This window comes from Catharus ustulatus, chromosome 1, assembly GCF_009819885.2.
Source record: "Catharus ustulatus isolate bCatUst1 chromosome 1, bCatUst1.pri.v2, whole genome shotgun sequence".
NCBI lineage: Eukaryota > Metazoa > Chordata > Aves > Passeriformes > Turdidae > Catharus > Catharus ustulatus.
This window is the reverse complement of record NC_046221.1, coordinates 81,082,158-81,099,644: the sequence shown is the minus strand read 5'-3', so window position 1 is coordinate 81,099,644 and position 17,487 is coordinate 81,082,158. Positions and strand designations below refer to the sequence as shown.

Genomic DNA, 17,487 nt, shown 5'->3' with positions numbered 1-17,487 from the left:
GCAATTTTGCATCACATTAGGAAAGATCTCAGGAATAATCATGTATTGTGAGACTTGGAAATTCAGATTTACTCTACAGGATCGTATCAGCTGCCAAAGTTCAGTATAAATCTATTTAATAGGGATTATCCATGTCCTTCAGTTATTAAACCCTTCATGCATAATGTGTCTCTTTTTCAAATTTGGATAATTTATAAGCCTGCTTTAAAAATAAGTCACTTTTGTGTATCCACTTATTTTCTTATATTGAAGCATTAGGTCCAGTTGAATTCAATGTGACTAAGAAGAGGGGCTAAAACCTATGCAGTTGTCTTCTATTTTCGAGGTATCAGAAATTATTTCACTGGTGTAATATGGCATATTTCAGGGATGCACAAAGTTTCTTAATTCAGACACCTTGAGGAATTTTGGGATCTAAATCACAAAGAACTAAAATCCTCCTTATATTCTGAAAAAATTTGACATGAATGAAAATAAAAAGCTCCTCACTACAACTGTGTGCACAAAATGTACACCAAACTGTTAATGAATAGATCACAGGTTTAGTTAGAAAAATTCTTAAAAAAAAATATAGTCACAACCATTGCAAAGTGGTCTGTCACTCAAGGAGAGTCAAGCAAAACCAAGGATTTCTAAGAAACTAAAAACCTAAAAACTAAAACTCTGTGCTGGGACTCGCTCTTTGGAGAGCAAGTACTCATACCAGCCAAAATCAGCAATGATAAAAAAAACCATTGGAATCGCTTTAAAAAAACCTTGGGGCACTGCTGTAGCAAGTGGATTTAAAAGTGGCAGGCATATACAGACACCTATATTAGACTGCAGCAAACCTAAAAGTAACGGGCTGCCTAATTTACTTCTGAAATGTTGGTACAAGTTGTCCTGAATAAAAGGTTTGAAATAGAAGAGTAAAAGCTTGTGTGAGCAGACTAGCAGATATTTCCTGGTAGCTGTTAAAGATCAATGATTTTTTTTCTTAGCTGACACATGTGCTTCAGAAATGGAGGAAGGTGAGAGACTGAGAAATCTTCTGTCTACATGTTTAAAAAACAATGAGGAAAAGCATAGAATTTTCTTTTCATTTGTTTTATTTTATATTTGGCGGCGGTAAGGTGGTTTTATTCTTAGATTTGTTTTTTTATTTAGTTGTTTGGTTGGGTTTTTCAATTGTTGTTTTTTGTTAAAGTGATCCTGCATACTTCTGAAAGCCACAGGAATAGAACTAATGAACATACCTATTTATCTCTTCTTGTGAATAAGTCTTCACAGACAGCATAAAATAGAAATGTCAAAATATTTATATTCATCTCATTAGACTGTATGAAGTACCAAGCTTATGTCCATTTTATCCATTCAAACTACTGTATGGCTGGAAATTCTGGGCAGTAGCTGTGTTCACACTCACCACTCAATTTCTGCTCACAATTTTAACTCTGGAAGCAAATGAGATAAAACCTCTGGCTAATGACTAGTAAGATGACCTGTCAAGAGCTGTTAGTATCCACTACTTTCTTTTTTAAAATTATAACAGTGATTTCTAAAGATATATATTGCACAGAAACACAAGCAATTTTAGAAAAGACTATGTTTTAAAGTATGTGTGTTTACTTAAATTAATTTCTTCTTTCTCTCCCTCTATTTGATGAAAAGGGCAACTCATGAGGTTTGATGCATTCAGATCTATTACTGACTCATAGATTAACAAAGAATTCAGTTTGATTTTAGAGCTGAGCCAAAAAGAAGGCACTGTGGAAAAAAATTATTCTGATGATTCTAGCCTTAAAAATCAAAGGGATGCAGGTAATTGTTTTAAAACTTTGAGATATTTATCATATCTAATTTCTGCTTCTTCCCCTGTCAGATCAGGTACCAGTAAGCCATTCATCTTGTTCAGTACAGCTTCTGTATAACTTTGGATTAGAGCTTTCAGACTTGGATTAAGCCTATTCTTAGTGCTTCTAAATCAGTGTTATTTGATTTTCTTTTTGTCAGGAGCAACACTGTAGCAGAATTTCTTAGGGTATCCCTGCTATTTCCTACATCAAACATGACACTAAGACCTCTCAACAGAAACGACTTCAAAACTAACACAGGTGTTAATTTGTCAGTGCATTTTGACGCTCAGAACTTACAAACGGCAAATAAAAGATGAAAACCTGTATGTATGAAAATGCATCAAAATGTTATTTACACAGTGTTTCCTAATTTATTTGAAAGCATATACATATATGTATATAAACCAGTTAATTTTTACTTCTTACAGATATATGTCTGAGGACTCTTGCAGGATATCAAAAGAATAAGCAAATTTGTTATACATGCCACATGTGAACTAATTTCTTACAATTGTAGCAGAAATCTTTGAGATTCAACTTGTTCATAAATATCATCTACCAAAAAAATTCACACATTTTTCTTCTATTTTCACAGGCAGGCATTTATTTTCATGCTGCAGCTTGCTGATACAATCAGGTGTGAGTTCTCCCAGCCTTATCTAACCTTATCCCTTACAGTCCTCTCAAAACTAAAGGTAATTTTATATCAGTCAGCAGTCTCTCTTAAACCCAAATATATCTTAAGACACAATACTAAGAAAAATATACTTCCTTGCTTTTTCATTCTTAACAAAAAATTCCTAAAATCTCAAAAGTCATGTTTTAAATATTTCATCCTATGAATTTAAATCAGTGTTGAGTAAATACTATCTCCAAAAAGTAATAGAAAGTTAAAAAAGGAAGAGGTTCCCTAGCAACAAAATAATAAAAAAGCACTAATGATTGCATCAATCTCTTTCAGCTGCAACATACAGCACCTTAATAATAATACATTTTTCAAGGATCAGTGAAAGGTCCTTGCTGTATTTTAGTGTTATGCAGACACATCCTTATATGTTGAATTAAAAACACAGAAAATATTTTTAAATTAAGAACCACTCAAAGCTGTGTCCTTTGCTGGATTTATGAGCTTTCTATTTATAGCTATATGAGACACCTATCTCATTATTTCTTTCTGCTGATCTCTGTGAATCACATGCTCTTTGGATCATGCCAAGATCTCTGTCCATTTGACCATGCATTATAACAGCTGTCTTTTTGCTTAATCTCGAAGCTTCTTGCCAGTATTTTGACTTAGTTTTTCTGCATAAAACTTTTAAACAAACCATAATTTTACTCACAATGAGTCCAGTTACAGACTATCTCTAAAATAGTTTCTTTAAATTAGACTCCTTCAGATACATGGACTTCAAGCATGTCTGTTTTGTCATGTGCTCTGTGTTCTTCCTTCCTATTAGTCTCGACTTGGAGATGTATCTATGTGGATATATTGGTAAATAATTCAGACATTGTCAAGTCTGCAGCTTATTTAATTAGCTACTTTTCCCAGTCCAGGAAGCAGAATTTTCTATGAGTCCCCATCTTAATCTCTATTAGGTAATGAAGCAGAGGGTGATGTCACCTAGGAAGCTAAGTGCTGATATCAATCAGTCTATTGACCTAATTACAGACCCATTAAAACTGACATTGAATACAGAGAGATGCTCTGTGTATAGTATGTATTTCCTTTCTGGTTTTCCCTCTTTTGCCTCAAGTTAATTGTGTTCTATCTATAGATGGCTGGAACGTTATTTCAAGAGCAGGGACAGTTACAACATTTAAAAATTGATCCATTAAAAATAAATATAAAAAATTCCCTAGAGCACGGGACAAATCTGGACACTGTGATTTTAGAGTATTAGGAAAAAATAAGGCTAGTCCATATTTCCTTCCAGGCAACCTTACAGGTTAATTTAAGTTTTATTTTGCTTTTAGTTAAGTTTTATTTTGTTTGAACTTGAACGTCTTTTAGAATTAAACTCACTTCACCATAAGAAACAGAAGGACTAACTACTCTTTCCATCAGAAGAAACATTAATTTTTAACCCATATTTCAAAAGAGTTGTACTACACTATTTAGCTGTTTCATAAGAAAGCAGCATAAGAAGCCCCAACCATAACTCTAAGAAGCAAGCATCAAAAACCACAAGCAAATATTTGCTGGAAAAATAAACCACTTCATATTGCTAGCAAACACATAAAACTGGAACATGGTAATAGTGAAATTCTGGGTAAAAACTGACATTTGTGGATTTGTATATCCTAGAATTCAAGTGCTCTTAGTGGCATTTGCTAAGCAGCTCCCATGAGTTCTGAAAGAAAAAAAAAAAAAAAAAAACCAAAACGTATCTGTAATTTTTTTACATCCTGCAATTTCTCTGGAGCAGCTGAAAACCAATAAACACTTTTGAGTTATATAGGTCAAGGGAAAACTGGTAATAGAAATCTGAATGTCTGCGTCTTTTTGGATCTGCTTAAATAAATTTTAACTAAATTAAATTATTTTTTTAAAATAGATTTTAAATAAATTCTTTAAACCAAAGTCTGTAAAAGCACAGACAGCAGATTAGCATGTGCCAGTAGCAGCCAATTGGAATCAAACTCCTGTATACAAGCTGACCCCTGCTGATCAGATCACACCCAGTGTGTACTTTGCAGGTGTGAGACAAGCCTGCCTTTCACTCTCAAGCTGCTTCCAAGGGTACAGCTTCTGCAGCAGAGCCCAGTCAAAGCAATGCCCTATTGCCAAGGGCCAGACCAGGACCCTGGATCACCACTGGTTGCCCTTGGCAGCTACTTCAGCCCTGGTGTGGTGTGGCTGCACCTCTCCACCTCTGCCTGAAGATACACCTCTTCTACACAGGCAGACTGACCAACTGGCCATTTCAGGCTGGAATATTATGCTGTTTCCATCCATGCAATAAATGATAAATGAAATTATTTTTTCCCTTCTTCCTGATTCCTCCTGCTTGTTTCTTTCACATGCAATCCTCACCTATACTTCTGCTGCTTAAGTCCTACAGTGGAAGTATCTGCCACTACATTTACTAAGGAAATCAATGATTTTATTTATGACTCCAAAAGGGAGCACACAGGCTACTTGAAGCTGTGACAGATTTCACAAAATACCTAGGTTTTGTACTTTTAAACAAGAATGGTTGCACAAAAGAAAACTGCACACAGGTTCCAAATAAACCCGAACCTAGTTCAGTCTAGTTGTAGTAATGATTGACTTTTCACTAAGTTTTGATCTAGTGTTTAGAAATTTACCTTGAAATCCTTCTAATGTATTTGGATGAAATTGTTGAATATCTACTATTTTCATGATTTCACAAGAACACTTGCATATTGTGGTTGTTACACGATCAAATTAATAATATTTTCTGACACATGTAAGCAAGCTGAAATGGTCTCAAAATATTTTTTTTTCTCAAGACTTACAGTATGAAAAATTATTTGATAAATTCCTTGGCCTTTTACATTATTATCTCAAATGAAATAAATTCCTTTGAAACTTGAGAATAATATGGATCAGTTTATACTGATTTTGAAGGCAGAAATTATTTCCAAGAGTGACAGAAATTTTTTTCATCACCATTTCATTTTTTAATTTACTTTCAGAGTGGAAAACCTTGAAAGCTCATATATTCAAAATTTAAGTTGGCAGTTTTTTGTATGCTTCAGTCAACTTCCTGCTTTAAAATATTTTTCAACTCCATTTCAAAAAATACTCAAAATATTCTGCAATATTTCTGAATTTTCAGGGAAGTGATATACCAATTAGTCTTGCACTAGGCTAAAATTCAAGGTTGACTCAAAGTACGTTACTCTAGGCAATTAATTTCTAGTTTTATATCTTGACAAGTAAGGCCAACATATACCAACACTTGTAAGAATGTTGAGTTTCTTTAGCCCCATTATAAATACATATCTGTCACAAGGTAGCTCTAAAACTTTCATTTGCATGTATCAAGTCAGACTTTTACACAGACATGAAAATATAGGCTGCCCCATGTATAAGCTATTTTCATGTAGTAATTTTGAAAGGTAAATATATCAAAAGAATACAGTATGCATTTGGTACTGCAGATTAAATAATCCACTCAAAATCCATTTGAAATCAGACGGTAACCTGTCCAACACACAATAGTCTAAAATGACAGAAATATTAAACCGAGTAAGATTAAATAATCTGACAGATGGAATGAGAAAGGGTAGACATGCTTTGCTTCTTTTGTTTTCCCTCATATTATACTATTTTTGTGTGACATTTTACAATTATTTTTCTGTAACTGGGAGAAAGTGAAGTTTCTATAAAGGCTTAAAAAATATGAAAAGAAATACTGCATGCATGGGAGCACTGAGGGATCAGGCTAGACAAAAACACATCAAAATCACAAGCTAAAGTACACTGATTTAAAATGATTAAATATGTTACTTGGTGTCTTGTTTCAGCAAGACTCAGTGAAGTGAGATCTATCTTTTTTACACATTTTTCCTCATGACTCAATATAAAAATATTGCCTTAGCATACTTCTTAAATACATGTATTTAACATGGATATGATGAGCTTCTATCCTTAGACTACAAATCAAATGCAATCTGCAAGACAAATTGTGCTCTGAGGAACAATATGTATCTCAATGGGAGTCAGGAAAAGGCCTTTTATTATTATTGATTTCATTTATCAAAAAATATTTTTCCCAGATGTCACTGGTACATGTGTAGAGTCTCATCAAATTTTCAACAACAGTTTTAAATTCCTTTCTCCAATACAAAATTTAGGTATGCTGGCAGATAAAAGAATAATAGGGTAAAATATGTGAATATTTGCTGATTTCCCTCTTGTCATATATTACAGTACTTCAAATACTGCTTCTCCAGGGAAAAAGACTGACAATAAAAGAGAGGTATTTGTGGTTACAAAAACTAGGAGGCAAAAAATCTGAATCTAGTCACTGCGAATGATATTATACAAAGATAACACATGGAACTCCTCAATTCTAAAGTCTTCACACCTGTTTTTGAACACCTAAACATCTAAAGCAAAGACAAAGAAAAAAATTCTAAAGATCAGCAGTCCTGAGTAGGTATTTTTTAAACAGAGTTTAAATAATTATAGTCTTTGAGGGAGGAGGAAACTGAGTTTGTGTTTGCGTTTTTTGGTTCCTTTTTTAGTAGAAAATTATTTTTGGACAAAATCTGTGTGTCACATTATAGGCTTGCAGTACTTATCAACCATGAGATATTTGTGTCACTAGCCAAACTTCTACATGCTCCTATCAGTTCAAATGTGAGCAAAATTACACAGATCTGGTGGGAATGTAGAAGAAACAAGAATGCGTGCTGGTGAAATACACCTCCTGCAAAAACAAGGAAGTTTCAGGTGAGAATTGAAGTAATAAAAGATAGAGGAATTGCACTTTTACTGTTGTGGAAAATACATCCTCTAAGAGTAAAAAATAAAATCCTTTGAAACTCAATATATTGAATGAAAGAGAAAACCAGGGATGGAAGGCATTCCAGGAAAGTTAAACTACAAAAGAAATTTCCAAAAAGTAACAGAAAAAGTGCTTTCCAGGCTCTGGTATTTTTGAATGTATGAAGACTGTATTTTGCCTTGTTTAAGCTCCTGAACATGTTAAGTGATAACTAGACCTAAAATGAAATTAGCATCAGCTCAATTTCCTTAGTTCCCCACAAGACTCGCTGGTACATTTACAAAAGTGGAATCCAATTTACTGAGTTCAAACATTTTGTAACTGAAAAAGAGTGTTAAATATGTTTTTTTTTAAACTTGTGAAAAGGCAGTGATGAATTTCTTTAGTTTATCTTCCATAAATCTGTCTACCTACTGATGACTTTTTATTGTCTCCCTTATGGGGTCATTAATAATTTATTTCTATACATGCTCTTTAACATCTAGCTGATAGAAAGGTTTATTGTAGTTATTTAAAACATAGTAATATGCATTTCTTCTGTTTTACAGCTTTTTCCTGAACATTCTTATTTGGAAATTTTTCTCAGTACCTACAGCACATAAAGAAAGTAGCAACTGTTAAGTCAGAAAGAATATAGAATACTTCTAGATTTTTAACTGTGCAGGTGGGTATGTCTAATTTTATAGACAGAAAGATACTGTCACATAAAACAGAAGCACATTTATAACTTATTCCCAATACTTATAAAATTAAAAAAAATTGGAGTTTCCTTTCAAATGAGCTACATCTGAAGATGCAGAATAATCACTAATGTTCAAAGCACTCACCATTGCTCTCATGCATAGCATCAAGATTAATAAATCATTAACAACATTTCAAAACAAACATACCTCGAAGACACTGGTTTCTTAATTCTTCAGGAGAATTACTACCTCAGCTAACGTTTTTGTCTTCTGGTCTTGAATTTGTTTTGTAACCTAGGAAAAATAAATCTCAGCTTACTTTCAAACTGAAAACATAAGGCTAGACCCAAGGAAAAAAAAAAACTAAACAAACAAAAAAGCCAACACTTAATAGCATTGCAGTTAATTCTGATGTAATCCTACCTCATTATCTTAAGCAAATAAATCTCTAGAAAGGATTACCTTTTTAAAAGCAAATTAGAAAACTGAATGTCATCTGTGCATTCTTTTAAAATGTTATCAACAAGGAAGCTCATAAATAGGCCACGATATAAAAATATTCCTATCAGGCAATCCTTACCAGATTTTCAAGAGATGTGTACGTAACTTTGCTTCCACAAATTCCTGAAATAAAATGTGTCAACATCGTTTACCACAAACTTTCAAGAGTCTAAAAAAAAAAGTCATTTAGATCATAGAGAAAGAACAATATCATAAAGATATGTTCTTTATGTATCTTCAACTACAAGTGCTCTTGCCACGCCACCCATGTCAAGAATATAAAGACAGGGACTGGGAGAATGAAAACCCTAAGCCCATTGTAGGAGAGAGTTAGGTTCAAGACCAAGTAACGTCAATGTTCACAAGTCCATGGGAGCCAATGAAATTAATTTGCAGGTCTTCAGGGAGCTGGTAGACAAAGCTGCTGAGTCATTATCCATAATTTTTGAAAAAACATGGCACTCAGATTTGTGCTTACAACCCAGAAAGACAATGGAATCCTGGGATGCAGCAAAAGGAGTATTGCCAGAAGACTGAAGGAGGTGATTCTCACCCGCTCCTCTACTCCTGTGAGATCCCACCTGTAGAACTGCGTACAGTTCTGGTGTCCCCAGATTATGAAGGACATGCAACTGTTAGATCAAGTCTACAGGAGGGCCACAAACTTGATAAGAGGATTGGAGAACCTCATCTACAAAGCCAGGATGAGAAAGTTGAGGCTGTTCAGCCTGAAGAACAGATTATGTGGAAATCTCACAGTAACATTCCAGTATCTTTTCCTATAGTGAAGCTGGAGAGTGACTTTGTCAGGAACTTTAGTGATGGGATAAGGGGGAATTAGTACAAACTGAAAGAGGAGAAATTTATATTAGCTATTAGGAAGAAAATCTTTACTGTGAGAGTGGTGAGACGCTGGAACAGGCTGCCCAGAGAGGCTGTGGATGCTGCAATGCTGGTAATGTTCCAAGTCAGGTCAGAGAAGGCCTTGAGCAGCTTGGCATAGTGGGAGCTGTTGGGACTTGATGACCCTTAAGGTCCTTTCCAGCCCTTTAACATTCTATGATTCTATGCAAAACTTACCAAGAGTAGCTATTTAATTGTCACACCTCCCACTCCTGCACAACATTATATTTTTTGATTTACTGAGGAGAATTTAAAAAACCCAAAAAGAAAGTAAGGTTGTTGTTTTTTTACTTTATTTCAATAACCATGTGAAATTCAGGAAGCATAGCCCCTAGGTGCCTCTTAATACTCAACACACATTTTTAGAAATGCACATGGAGTATATTAAGCAGGGAAGAAGCAGCAGACATTATCAAGAGAAATCAAACTACTGAAGTCATTATCATCATTAGAATGTTTTAAGTTTTCTCAGAAAATTTTTACCAATTTTAAGGACTTCTTGATACATTTAAGTTAAAAATAGAAAACATGAGTTTTCACAGTCCTAAGAAAAAAAACCAATACTATTACTTTTTTTTTTTCTCATTAAGAAACCAGTCTGTGATTCTGTGACAGTTTTATTATTAAATTAAAACAACAGACATTAATTATAAAAAAAACCAAACCTGTAATTTGTCTTTTTAGCCTAATTTCTATTGAACTTATCAGTTTCACTTTAAAATATAATCTTAATCATCCTCTGAGTTACTCCTTTCTTCAAATTATTTTATCTGTACCAAAAAAAAAAAAGTTATGTTAAATTAAAACAACACAGAAGACAGCTTGCTTGAAGGGAATGTGAATATAACAAATCTAAGTGAACTCAGCTTTGGAAGTTGATTGTGGTATATGTGGAAGAAGAAACTGATGAAGAAAGTATTTAATGAAAGTAATAAAAACTACACAAAACCAAGACAGAAATGAGAAACAACTAAAAAGTGTTAGAGTTTCATTTGTACCCACAAGACAACAACGTAGTTAGGCAGTAAGAAGTCAGGAAACTAATTTCTGTCAATAGCTGCTTCAAAGTCTTTTAAATCAGTATTTCTTGAGATCAAGATATATAGCCACACACACATCCATTTGAAATCATGAGAGCCAATGCATGACACAGAAGGTAAAACAAGGTATCCAGCATTCACAATAATATTCAAGAAATTATATATATTGCACTATCATTCAAGATTCTCTAAGAGTGAGGGAACTATGTACTTCTGGTTTGCAAAATTAAAATACAGTAATTTCACGACTCTAAGGCACACCCTTGTGATTAAAATTTTGGCCCGAACCCGGAAGTGCGCCTTGTAGTCTGGTGCGCCTTATATATAGACAAAGTTCAGAAATTTGCCAACCCGGAAGTGTGAGCTGTGAGCCGCAGGGGGAGCCGGTAGGGCCATGGCTGCTGGGTGCAGGCGAGCCTGAGGGCCAATGGCACCGTGGCTGCTGGGTGGAGGCGGGGCTTCTGCCAGCAACCACGTTGGGGGCGCCGGAGGCGAATCCTTGCTGTAAAAAAAAAGTGCACCTTATAGTCCAGTGCGCCATATATATTGGCAAAAGTTTGGAAATTTGCTGACACCTGGAAGTGCACCTTATAATCCGGTGCGCCTTATGGTCATGAAATTACTGTAATCGCCCTGCTATCATTAAATAAAATCTTGTTTTATAATTATTTTTATGTCAGAGTGGCCATGACTTGAGGGTTTTGTATTTCTTTTTCAACAACAATATAATGGAGTCTCATACAATTTCTCTTATTTCTCCTTTGTTAACAATTTTTGAGACTTGCAAGTTTCAAGATTAACTGATGTCTCTTCATCCAAAGTCTATTTTCATCTGAGTGCTAGAACATTTTAATGGTACATTAAAAACAAGATAATGGAGTGATAGTGGTAAAAATAACTTGCTTGAAGCAAGAATATTGCCTGAATATTGCTTTTAATCAATATTTAGGTGAAAAGTTGCAACCAAGCATATATCTTCAAACTTACTTTTTTTTTTTTTTTTTTTTTTTTTTTAATACTTAAAATATTCAAAAGAGTTGTATCATGGAAGAAGAGTACACATTTAAAAGTAGTTTCTAGTCTCATAGAAATCCTTAAATCTTTGTAATGCTACAATAGTTGGAGTATGTTAATCTGATTTGTTTTCTGGTGTTTGCTGAGATTTGAGAAAAATGCCCAGTTCTATTGGTTTGCTAATTTTTTTTTTCCATTTTATTTTCTCATGACTTTGGTTGGTTGTTTGTCTGTTTGGGTATTTTAAAGGCTCCCATTAAGTCACCATCTTTGTGTTCATGTATGTATTGGTTTGGCACAGCCTGGTTTTTGGTAGTGGGGTGGCCAAGGAGATGGCTTCAGCCAGAAGCTGCTGGAAGCTTCTACTATGTCCAGCAGAACCAATCCCTGATGGCTCTGAGGATGGACATGCTGCTGGCCAGGGCTGGGACAATTAGAGATGGCGATAATGCCTCTGTGAGACAAATTTAACAAGAAAATCAAGACAAAGTACACACAATTATTTTTCCATTTTTTTACGCAGGGAAGAGGAGGAAGTGAGAACATGTGAGGGAAACAACATGGAGACACCAAAGTCAGTGCAGAAGGAGAGGCAGGAAGTGCTCCAGGTACCAGAGCAGAGATTCCTCTGCAGGCTGTGGTGAGACTATAGTGAAGCATCTGTGCCATGCAGCCATGGGGATCCATGGGGGATACAGAGATCCACCCACAGCCCAAGAGGATCCATGGGGGATGCAGAGATCCACTCCAGCCCATGGGGAATGCAGAGATCCACCCACAGCCCATGGGGATCCACAGGGATGCAGAGATCCACTCCAGCCCATGGGGAAGGTGCCCATGCCGGAGCAGGTGGATGCCTGGAGGAGGCTGTGATCCAGTGGGAGATCCAGTGGGAGACCCAGTGGAGAGAGAAGCCCTGTTCCCAGGCTGGAGCAGCCTGTCCTTTGAGGACTGTACTCCTGGAAGAGTGACCTACTCCACAGCAGTTTTGGGAGGATTGTGTACCTCTGGGAGGGACTCACATTGCAGCAGGTGCAGTTTGGCTGCTGCTTGTGAGAGTGATACCACACTGGAGAAGTTCACGCAGAACTGTCTCCTTTGAGAGGGATCCCATGGTCTCATAGGGGAAGGACTCCTCACCCTGGGCAGCAGAGGAAAACCTGGGGTGATGAGCTGACCAAATTCCTCATGCCCTGTCTCCTTGTGCTGTCAGTGGGAAGGAGGGAGGGGCTGGGGAAAAATCGTGGTTTTTAAGGGCTTATTTTACTTCTCATTATCCTCCTCTGACTGTGTTACTAATAAATTTGTTTTGTATCTTTAAGTTGAGCCAGTTTTGCCATTGATGTGTTTTCTCCCAGTTCTTATTTCAACTCATCAACCCTTCATTAATTTTTTTTTTTTCTTCTCGGTCCTGCTGTGGCAGGGGTGAGTGAGTGAGTGACTTTTGAGTGCCTGGCATTTGGCCACTGTCAAATCACAACAGTGTATTTGTGCAAAACTTTGAAATCTGATTTTTTTCTACTTGGCTGTGCTTTCACAGATACAGCTTCTGTACCACATGTATCTGTATTAGCCAAACATTTAAAGAAAATTATAAAGTAATTATTCTTAACGATATTAGATTGAAAGAAACCCATGGATTTAATCTAGTCCCTCTTGACATTTGAAGATCCATATTTACTGTCAGAAAGGTTTTGCCCTTGCAAACTAACAGTTTTCAGTTTCCTTTGTCCAGTCATTTTATTGCAGTAGTGCACAATTTTGTGCAAGTTTAAAATAAAGAATCACTGATCAATTTGTACCCTAACATTCAGAGAACTTGAATTCTAGTGACATCTAGAGCCCTAGCTCCCCTAAGGGAAATTTCTGCCAAATACACATACTAAGTAAAATGATAAAAAAAAAGGAAAAAAAAAAAAGAGACAATATCAAAAATATCAAAAATACACAACTGAGTCAGTTGTGTTATGAAGTACAGACACATAATTTCAAGTGTCATTGTGATACTGACTATGTTCTTGTAAATCATCATTTACAGGTTTCAGTAAAAAGAAAAGTGAATTTTTTTTTACAAGTTATGCAATATGTTGTATCATGTGAAATATCAATTTCTGGCTTCTAAGTTAGAAAAACACTATGAGTAAAAACAGACTGATTAAATTAATAATGAATTTATATCTGCAAAATAAAAAAAAAACCAAACCAAATTAAAAAAATCTTCAAATAACAAAACCCTAGGAAGGTCAGAAGGTAACAATGTTAATCAGACTATTGGAGTACAGTTAACTTTTTAAAATCCTCTTGATTTTGTGACATCTTGCTAGTTTTACTAGTTGCTAGTGTCATCTACCCTTTCATTAAATCTCAGTTTGTTTAACCATTGTGAATGTGGACTGTCAGCTACTAGTTATTTGTGTTGCAGTACACAGATGAAAAGGATATCTGCAAGCTAACAAAAACTAGAAAAGACAGTTTTAAAAACTCCTTTTTTTCTTGGTGCTCCTAAAGAGATTAAAACCCATAAATATCTTGTCATATCTTTACCTACAGAAAAAAGCAAACTTGGAGACAACAGAGAAAATGGTTGAAGTCTTCAGCTTATATTTTAAGTTTTCAGCTATTCCTTACCTATAATCTAAAATCAATAATCAATTGCTTGTTCTCAAACAGGTAAAAGTTAAACCAAAACAAAATTCACTTTCTGGAGGCAGGAAACAAAAATAATTTTACTCCCAAATACTTGGTTCATGACCACCTGGCAAAGGAAAGAGAAGAGCTGAAGCACCAATGAATGTGGTGGCATTGACATCACTTGTATGTCTATATAACAAAACAAAACTAACAAAAAAACCCCCAAACATCTTAAACCAGTCTGATGTCATAGAAGAGAAGATGAAATAATAATAAAAAAAATTAAATTCCTTTCAAATTCCTGTTGAGCAATGACATATGCTAACCAATACAATGACAGGTAGAGCTAGGTGGGACACTTTCTCAGTCTAAATGCATTTACAGGATAATCTCCTGAATTAGCCTATGTTCGAAACAGTACCCTCACACATCTGTAGAGGATTTTAAGATGAAGATGCAAAATATACGATGGTTGACTATACATTCATTTTGTTCTTAGTTTCTGACATAATTTTTTCTTAACGTCTGTTAAATAGATAGATTTCTAGTTGAACTGTTAATTTTTTTATTAATGCCAGAGAGAGCAAAGTTCATATTAAAATGTTCCCTGTGAAAACAAGGTTTAAGGTTATTTATACCTATATTTTTACTGCTATCAGCATAATTTTTCCTTCTCTTATTTTCCTTTATAAGTTACTTTCCATTAAATGCAGAGTTGAATTAGACATGAATTAGTGTCAGGCAACTTAAAATCCTTAATTTTCCAAAGTTCAAGGAGGTGCAACTGATTCTTTCCATTTGTTTCAACTTAGAGGAAAGAGTAACTTGATGTTAGAAGAAGTTAAAGAATATTTCAATTTGCACTCTAGAGGTATATTTTCAGCCAAATTAATGAACACTTTTTACACTCAAATGCACAGTGAGGCGCTGGATACCTGAGAACCTGAATAGTAATGTGCTCTGAACTTAACTTGGTTGCCACTTTCCAGATGATATCTTCAATTAAATTACCACTATAATGATACTGTGGTACTACAAGAAATATCTGAACATACCTAGGACAAAAAAAATACCAGATTTTAAAATTTACTTTATTTCACTAATTTGCTTGACAGTAGAAGAACTAATGAACACAGATTTAGATAGTAAAATAAATAAATAAATAAACCCAAACAAACAGAGAAAAACCACCAAAACAGAGTATTCTAGCTGGAGGGGACTAGCAGTGATGAAGTCCAACGACCTGACCACTTAATAGCTGGCCAAATGCTAAAGCATATCAAATGTCTCTTCAACACTGACAGTCTTGGAACATCAATCACTTCTCCAGGAAGCCTGTGTGTGTGGTTGACCACCACCTAAGCAAAGAAATCTTTTCCAATGTCCAGAGCAAACCTCCCCTGGCAACCATTCCCATGAGTCCCAGAGCAGCACCTCCCTCTTCTATTTCCCACCTCAGGAAGCTGGAAAGACCCAGTCAGTCTTTTTTTTCTCCAAACTGAACTAGTCCAAAGTCCTCAGCAGCACCCTTCTTGCAAGGCCTTCCTTCCATCCCTTTCACCAGCTTTTTTGCACTAAACAACCTGTAATACATGTTAAAAATTTCCCTCTTATGTTAGAAAATTTTATGAAATTGAAATTATGAATAAATATTAAATATATATTATAGATAATATAATATTTCTGTTATAAATAAAATTTTTATTTCTATTCCTAAAATCTTATTTAGATTTTATAAATCAGTACAATCATTTAATAGGGATAATCCCACCTGCCTATCATTTGATATTTATAAGGCATTAACGTCTGTGTGGGAATGAAATCCTCTGAAATCAAGAATCTGACATTAATTCTATTTCTTGACTGAAAAGGAATGCAGCATTCAGAATTTTTACTGGGAACTGTTAATGCATCTTTAAACATTTAGCAGATTTCTCATCACTAAGAAAAACAAATGAAACAAAGAAGTACTCTTGTTTTACCATGTCTAATCTTTGTATTCACTTCTGAAAAGACATTCTGAATTTTTTTTCCCTCATGAATGTTTCTGTAAAGATCCATATAAATACTCACAAAATTTTGAAATTAACTCTACCACTACACCAATTAAGTTTAACTGTATGAGATCAGGGCCAAGGTGTTGGTGGATATAAATGTAACTATATCACTGAAGTGGATACGTGAATATAAGAGGTTCTTGAAAACCATGTACAGTTCAAGAGAAAAGCTGTGTGGGAGTCAAGTGGATCAATAAAATGAAAACACTTTGAGTAGCAATTAGACCCTGAAAGTATTAAAAATATTATTTTTAATGTATTGAATTTAAGGTTCTGCAGCCTTACATACATATTTATTCACAGAAATTAGTTAGAAAAGTGCTATACTACTGGGATGTTCTTTTCAGCTAAATTTTTAGAACCCAGATCTTGTCTTGTCAAGAACATAGCCTTGCTTTCTTCCATTTTTTTGATATAACTATTTCTCTTTATATTGTATATATATACATATATGGTCTGAATTATTTGGAACCAGTGTAGTATCAGAAAATCTTCCTCGACTAAAAAGCAATGCAGTTACTCAGTGAAAGGAAAACAAATTCTTGCCTGAATTCTGTCTCTGCCACCACTGTGGAGAGGGAAGCAGCATTGATTTTTCTATTTTGCTCCCATACACAGACTCGAATTCATATTCAGAGGTGTGCAAAGGAGAAAGGAACTGAAAAGTGAAGAGAGCAAATGCAAATGAGTGTTGGAGTCACCGTGCCTGGAGATATTTAAGAGATGTGTAGATATGATACTCAGAGAGATATAGTTTAGAGGTGCATTTTACACTTCTGGGTTAATAGTAGGACTTGATGATTTTTAAGATCTTTTCCAACCTGAATGATTCTTTTAGTCTATGAAAATATAAATCAAACATTACTGTTAAAATGTTTTTCCTGCTAAACAAACATCTTACATTTTTAGTGCTTAGTAGCATTTTATTGTTTACACATTAATTCTAAACATTGAATTTAAAATGTCACCTATAGTTTTAAATCTATCTATATTTTGCTTTGTTCATCATTTAATGTGTTTTCAAGACCTGAATGATATACTACTTCCCGTGGTCACTTAAACACTTTACTTAAAAGAAATTAACTACTGAAGTCCATACTATCAAAAACAATTCCTCATGGCCTATTCAAACATCCTCTGGAAGTGAAAAACTGGAAACATAATGTAGGAATAGGCAGTAGTGCTCAGGTGTCTGTAGTGATGACAAAATTTACTAGAACAGTCCTAAGGCCATTTGCACTAGTACTTACTCACATGTATAATCTGAAAAACAGCATTTAGAGATCACATTAGAATTCCATTGGAAAAAGTGACCCTTCACTTACTAAAGCATTACATCTAAT

At 34.8% G+C, this 17,487-nt stretch overlaps 1 protein-coding gene across 6 annotated transcripts in view; it reads right to left on the bottom strand.

The window, feature by feature from the left end:
- The window catches only part of CDH18 (cadherin 18), a 523,214-nt gene that overhangs the window by 310,354 nt on the left and 195,373 nt on the right, over positions 1–17,487 (bottom strand). For all 6 annotated transcript variants that reach the window (XM_033079688.1, XM_033079757.1, XM_033079763.2 and 3 more), the window contains exon 3: positions 8,206–8,292. The gene's annotated coding sequence lies outside the window, so the exon portion shown is untranslated. The remainder of the gene's footprint in view (positions 1–8,205; positions 8,293–17,487) is intronic.